A 7,520-nucleotide genomic window follows, 5' to 3' on the forward strand; every position below is an offset into this window, starting at 1 on the left:
GAAGAAAGGATGGAAGAAACACACTTCTATTGATTTACAGCGATTCCCCAGAAGATGAAATCTTAAAGTGAAGGCGAGTTCAAATATCATATGGTTTTAATTTTTTTTTGTCATCATATAATTTTAAATTTCCTCAAAAATATATAAAATCTGAATAAAATCTTCTATCCAATTCTGACCAAATCAATGTCCTAGGTTCTTAAGAGCATAATAGGGAAAAAAAATGTCCAAGAAAAATTGAGCAAATAAATGAATTATGGAGGTTGAATACTTAAATAACTGGTCAATTGGGTGCATCAGTTACAATTTCCCTAGTTTAATAATGTCGACATTCAATAATGATATCGTGTAAGTTAACTCTGAGTCTCTGATTAATAAGTTAGTTAATTAAAGGTTTGATTTATAAAAACAAGTAGTTAAATTATTGAGAAAGCAAAGCACATACGTTTTGTCTCTTATATCTCTATAGTCTATTACATATCTCTCTTCTCGGTCGTGTCTGTTTACTTGCACATCTCATCTGATTGCTAGTAAGAGAAAGATTCCGTCTAGTTTCAGTTCTTTGTTTGTTTTTCTTCGATCATGTCGTCTAGAAATTGGCAATATGACGTCTTCTTAAGCTTCAGAGGGGAAGATGTTCGCCATAACTTCGTTAGCCACTTTCTAAAGGAGCTCGGTCGTAAAATGATCACTACTTTCGAAGACACGAAGATCGAGAAAGGCGAATCGCTCGATCCCGTGCTTAAAAAGACGATTAAGGATTCAAGAATCGCGGTAGTTTTATTCTCTAAGAACTATGCCTCTTCTAGCTGGTGCTTAAACGAGCTGCTGGAGATAGTTCAATGTCATAAAGATATTGACCAAGTTGTGATTCCCATTTTCTACGGTGTGGATCCTTCCCATGTGAGGCACCAAACTGGTGACTTTGGAACGATCTTTAAAGAGACTTGCAAGAAAAATACAGAAGACTTGCAAAACCAATGGAAACTAGCGCTGACAAAAGTAGCAAATCTTGTCGGGATATGTGTTATGGATAGGTACGACTTTACGGAACCATTATTATGGATTTTTTCTTTTTTTTTTTAACCGTAATTTGTGTTAATTATATGAAATTTGAAATAATACGCAAATATAACTTTTTTACTTTACTGTTATGTTTGTAACATATAATATATCAATTCAAAACCCGCACGACAATGAGTTCAGAATCAATGTTTATATACTTCAGAAGACTAATGTATATGACCGTGAAAACATTTAAAAGATATGTATAAGGCTTATATATATTGCTTATTTTTTTTGAATTTGTATGAAAATGCAAAATTGACCTTATATATCTTAGAGGCAGGGGTGGATGTAGTGTTATTGGAAGGGGGTCAACTGACCCCCATGGAATTCTTAAAAGTTTTGAATTATATGATGATTATTTAATATTATTAGATGTTTTAGTATAAAAGTTTTATATTGACCCCTATGCTATGTGACTATTTCATGCCTTTGACCCCTTCATTATTACTATATTTTATATAACATTAATTTATTTTCCATTTTTTATTTATACTTTTCTAAAATATGACTATATATCTGTTAAAAATGACAAAATTTATAGTTTTTTTTAACTCTTGATTTATTATTTATTGCAAATTATGAGAATTGTTACAATGACGATTCTACTACCGACAATTCTATCCGACCCTATTAGATTCACCACAGATTATACCCTTTGACGACACCTTGTGCATTGTTATAGATCTCCTGTAAGCTTGTCTACTTAATCTGCAAATTAATAAATCTCATTACCTGGGCGTCGAACCCCAGACCTCTTGGTGTATAAGTTTTAAACAAGCTTTCGTCGACCACTGGACTAAGGGAGCTTTCACCAAAATTTATAGTTTAAATATACATTTTAATATTAGTGTAATAAATAAATATAAGGAAATATATATGACTGCTATGACAAAAATTTCTGGCTCCGCCAAGTAAGATTAACATAGGAAAGTATCTTATACATGAATATGTATGTTCCTAACCTTTAACTATTCATACTCGTTACTTACTTTTTTTTTTTTGTGTATTGATTTTTCTCTTGTAATTAGCGATGATGAAGCAAAACATATTGAAGTTATTGCAAATGATCTTTTGGGTAGACTGAAAACTCCATCTGAAGATTATGAGAGTTTTGTCGGGATCCAAGATCATATCACAAAGCTGAGATCAATGTTGGATTTGGAGTCTCCACCAAGTAAAGACGGTTGGAATATGGGGTCCTTCGGGGATTGGGAAAACTACCATTGCAAGAGTTCTGTTTAATCAACTCTCTCCACATTTCGGAGGTAGGATTTACATAGACAAGCATTTAATATCTAGAGAAGATTATAACAAAACCAACCTGACTGACTATAACACGAGGATGAAGTTGCAACAAAGTTTCCTCTCTATATTATTAGATAAAGAGGGTATAATGCTAAATCACTTAGGTGCGGTGAAAGAGAAGCTAAAGCACCAGAATGTTCTTATCTTCTTTGATGACTTGGATAATCAGATGGTGTTAGATGTCTTAGCGGGTGGAGATGAATGGTTTGGTCCTGGGAGTAGAATCATCGCGATTACAAAAGATAAGCAGATTCTAAGGGCTCATGGGATTAAATGCGTTTATGAGGTGGGTATCCCGTCAGAAAAAGTTGCTTTTCAAATATTTTGTCAATCTGCTTTCAAGCAAGTCACTCCACCTGATGAATATAAGGAGTTTGCTTCAGAAGTTGCCATGCGGGCTGGTGGTCTTCCTTTGGGGCTTAACCTTCTAGGTTCATCTCTACGGGGAAGGGACCCCGAATATTGGGAAAAAATGTTGCTAACTGTTAAAAATCTAGACGGGAAAATAGAGCAAGCACTTCGAGTTAGCTACGATGCTTTAGAACGAGATGAACATAAAAGAATATTTCGTCACATCGCATGTTTTTTTAACGGTGCTGAAGTCAGTTACATCAAGCTCATGCTTGCGGATGTTGGTTATGATATCAATATAGGTCTTGATATTCTTATTGATAAGTCTCTTATACATGTAATAAAATCACGAAATAAGAGTATCGTCGAGATGCATTGTCTTTTAGAAGAAATGGGTAAAGAAGTTGTCCGCTCACAGTCGTCAAATAAGCCTGGAAAACGGGAGTTCTTGATAGGTTCGGAAGATGTTTGCAATGTACTTGCAGCTAAAACCGTAAGATTTCACTTTCTCCTTTTAGAACTCTTTTTTGATACAAGTAAAGATAATGATTGATTTTGTATATTTTCAGGATACTCAAAACGTTCTAGGGATATCCTTGAATTTAAATGAGATTGATGAGTTGGAGATACACAAGAAAGCCTTCAAAAATATGCGCAATCTCCGTTTCCTAAAGTTCTATACAAATTCATGGGAGGGAGTTAAGGAAGTAAAATGGATTTTACCTGATGAATTTGATGAGTTTCCCACTAAACTCAAGTTACTGAGTTGGCCGGGATATCCATTGAAACAATTGCCTGCTACATTTTGTCCTGAAAAGCTGGTGGAACTTAGGTTGCCCAATAGCAAGATACTTGAGAAACTATGGAAAGGAAATAAGGTAAGTATAGTGAGACGTTCAACATAGTGCATGATGTCAATTTATTTGTGTGTATGTTTTAAGTACAATTTATATGTTTATGTTGGTTCAGTCCCTTGAATGCCTCAAGGATATGGATTTGTCAGAATCTCAAAACCTGAAAGAAATCCCGAATCTTTCGAAGGCGACCAATCTTGAGACATTGGATCTTCATGGTTGTATAAAATTGGTGGAACTTCCTTCCTCTATTCTCAGTCTCAATAAACTGAAGGATTTGAACATGGCTGGATGCACAAAGTTGAAGGCTTTTCCAACCGGTGACCTGAAATCTCTCACATGCCTCAATCTCGCCGGATGCTCAGCATTGAAGACTTTCCCTGTTATCTCAAATCAAATCTCAGAGCTCATTCTTGACAAGACTTCCTTTATAAAGTTTCCAATTGCGTTTAGATAATCTCGTTGAACTTAGCATGAAGAATATAATGAGTGAGAGGTTATGGGAAGGAGTTCAGGTATGATTTAATTGGTGAAACTATTCAATTACTAATTTTATAAATATTAGATGTCATATATCTATCAAAGACTAAGACCTTTAATAGGTGACAAATTTGAACTGTCTAAACTGTTTTTTTTTTCTTTTGTTCAAATCTTTTCTTTCAGCCTCTTACAAAACTCAAGAAAATAGTGTTGGGATCTGAAAACCTGAAAGAAATCCCGGATCTTTCTATGGCAACAAGACTCGAGACACTTAATCTCAATGGTTGCTCGAGTTTGGTGGAGCTAACTCTTTCCTCGATTCAGAATCTCAATAACTTGAAGATCTTGGAAATGTTGGGATGCTCAAGTCTAGAGACTCTTCCAACAAACATCAACCTGAAATCTCTCTACCGCCTCAATCTCAATGGCTGCTCACGGTTGAAAAGTTTTCCAAATATCTCAAGCAAAATCTCGATTCTCTATCTAAACCAAACAGCAGTCGAAGAAGTCCCACCGTGGATCGACAATTTCTCTAGCCTTGAAGCCTTAGAAATGCGGGGATGTACAAAGCTAAAGTGCATCTCACCAAGAATTTTTCAACTTGAAAATCTTGACGAGGTTTTTTTCTCAGAATGTGAGCCTTTGGTGGATGTTATATGGCCTGAGAAAGAAGAAGACACCAATATTACCAGGACTGACTTTAAAGTGATCAGTTTCACCAACTGCTTCAACTTGAACCAAGAAAACATCATTCAACGATCAGCTTCCAAGTGTCTGATCTTACCAGGTGAAGTGCCTCCATATTTTACTCACCAATCGCCCGGTAGCTGCTTTATCATCCCTCTACATCAATCTCCTCTCTCTCAACAACCCTTTTTAGACTTCAAGGCATGCGTTGCTGTTTCTGACCTTGTCGTGGCTTCTAAAAGCTCAAATACTGTCGACCCTACGACTTGTTTTGTAGACATTGAGGTACGTTTTCGGTATATAGACAAGCAAGGGAACTACTCGGAGCCTACTACACAAGAAGAATTCTGCTTCCACCAGAAGTATAACCATCTGATTATATTTGATTGCCATATTCCTCTAAGCAAAGAGTCCGAGAAAATTGAGATAAAAATTTCATCTCCCTAATAAGGAGCTCAAATTAAACAGATGTGGTATGCGACTCGCGGATAACTATACTTCGATATTGGCGACTCAGAATGAAGCCAGTGACAAATTCGAAATCATTGCTGACAACGATGGAGGTCATAAGACTGCACTTCTTGAAGTAGAGTGTGGAGACATCAGTGATGATAAAGGTTATAAGACTACATGTAACCCTCCTATCACCACCCATGGGCCCCACGTCCTCTCTCGGCTTGTTGACTCATCCTCGTCTGATGGTTGGTTTACTATTTCCAAAGGCTTTAAAGACTTGTTTACCAACCCTTCAAATCACCACGTGACCTCTTCCCGTGTTTTTCCCTCACACACACGGTACAAACATTCTTTTTCCGATAGGTCATCATCCTGAAATTGTTGCACCTCAAGCATGTTTAAGTTTCGATTTCTTTCAGAATGTTTAACTGAAAATATAAATGAATTTTGTTGATATAGCTAGGCAAATCATTGCATTTGTTACACAAGATAGAGTCCGTTCATATATCTTCGTCTTAAAGTATAAGTTTTAGTTGAGTTTAGTAATGTTTTTTTTCTTCTTTAGGTAAAATTTAATAAGAAATGAAAACATGAAATATATATTTCCTATAATTTATGTTTTACTCTAAATTTTTTATTTTTATTTTTTAGAAATTTTAGAAATACACTTACAGAAATTTTGTATTATTCTACCATACATTTAAAATATACTTTCATTCTAAAAATCATTACATATCTAAAATTTTAAAGTATGATTAATTTAAAGGTTTTTATTAAAATTTTGAATCATATTATTATTACTAATATAATTTTGTAATAGTATTAGTTTTATTGTTTTAAAATTGAATTAATTTACGTAATTTATAATTCATTTTTTTAGTTTCTATGAATACCATAAGAGCAGCTCCATTAGTAATATTTAGTGGGTGTCTTATACTTAAAAAGAATAAAATTAAAGAAAATTAAAAGTTTTAATTGAAAATAAAGTAAGGTCCGTGTCTCGCAGAAGACATTATTGACATTATTGTTATATATATAGATATATTAGTTATATTTTTCTTCTCCGCCGTTAAAATCTGATTACATATATATATTAGTTGTTGACCCGCACGTATTTACCATTTTTTAAATATATTTTGTATTTTTTTTTTTGCAACGTTTGTTTTATTAATTTTTATTGCTATCATTTTTTGTTATTCTATTTTTCATATGAGGTTTTTAAGTTTATATTATTTTAGTATTTGAAATGTTTATTGTTATTTGTTTAACTGTAAATTTTGCTCAATAGTAGGTGGTACAACCTTATATTTCAATTCCTTTAACACTCACAAACTGTTATAAATTAGAGGATTTTTGAGAAATACCCCTTTTGGTGTAACCCTTTTTAAAAATACCCCTCTTTTCTATCCATTTTCAAAAATACCCATTTTTCAAATATGAAAAATTATAAACTTTTATATGGTTGATAAGGTACATCAAGATCATCATTACTACTGGGAAACTAAATCCAAATATTTTTAAGGTTTTAAAAGGTTCTAAACGGCATTTATAAGGTTTTTAAAAGGTTTACACAGTTTTTATAAGATTTTTAAATTACTTTTAAAAGGTTTTTAAAAGGTATTTATACGGTATTTATGAAATATGTATATAAATTTACACATATATAAAGAGGGGTATTTTGATTTATGAAATATGTATATAATTTGTGTCTATAAATATAAGCTTACACATATGTTTTTGATAAATTTCAAATTTTATAGTGACTTTTTGATAAAATAAGAAAGAGAGGTATTTTTAAAAAGTGGTATTGGAAAAGTGGTATTTTTGAAATTCCCCCAATATATAAACAATCTCCTACAATAATATCTTAATTTAATCTTCAACCCATGCAAGAAGCCAGAAACATTAAAGAAAAAACAAAGAAAATATTTAGTATATGAGATATGGTGGAGGATGATGCGAGAATGGTTTTTATAGGCTATAAAGTGATGTAAGTTACATTTCTAAAATAATTAAATTAGAGGAGTTATTATTATAATTTATTGTGTGTTAATTGAGATTGGATGGAGAAAACAAGTAGTCAATTCACAATTTATGTAATTTCAGTTATAATTTTGAGAAATTGATACCAATACCCTTTTTATGATACCCTCTTTTAAAAATACCCTATTTTTTGCCATTTTCATTTTTGCCCTCTCTTAAATTTTAATGGTCATTTTACCCTTAGTTGAAAGAATATTCTTTCCCAAAGGAAGAAATATTCCTTCGAAAAAATTTCGCCCCAAAATTTTCCCGCCAAAATTTTCCCGCCAAAAACAT

At 33.0% G+C, this 7,520-nt stretch overlaps 1 pseudogene; it reads left to right on the forward strand.

Annotated features, from left to right (window-relative positions):
- The first annotated feature begins 460 nt into the window (after positions 1-460).
- Positions 461-5,659, forward strand: LOC17874993 (annotated as a pseudogene).
- The last annotated feature ends 1,861 nt before the right edge of the window (positions 5,660-7,520 follow it).

Source organism: Capsella rubella, unplaced genomic scaffold, assembly GCF_000375325.1.
Source record: "Capsella rubella cultivar Monte Gargano unplaced genomic scaffold, Caprub1_0 scaffold_8, whole genome shotgun sequence".
In the NCBI taxonomy this organism is placed as follows: domain Eukaryota; kingdom Viridiplantae; phylum Streptophyta; class Magnoliopsida; order Brassicales; family Brassicaceae; genus Capsella; species Capsella rubella.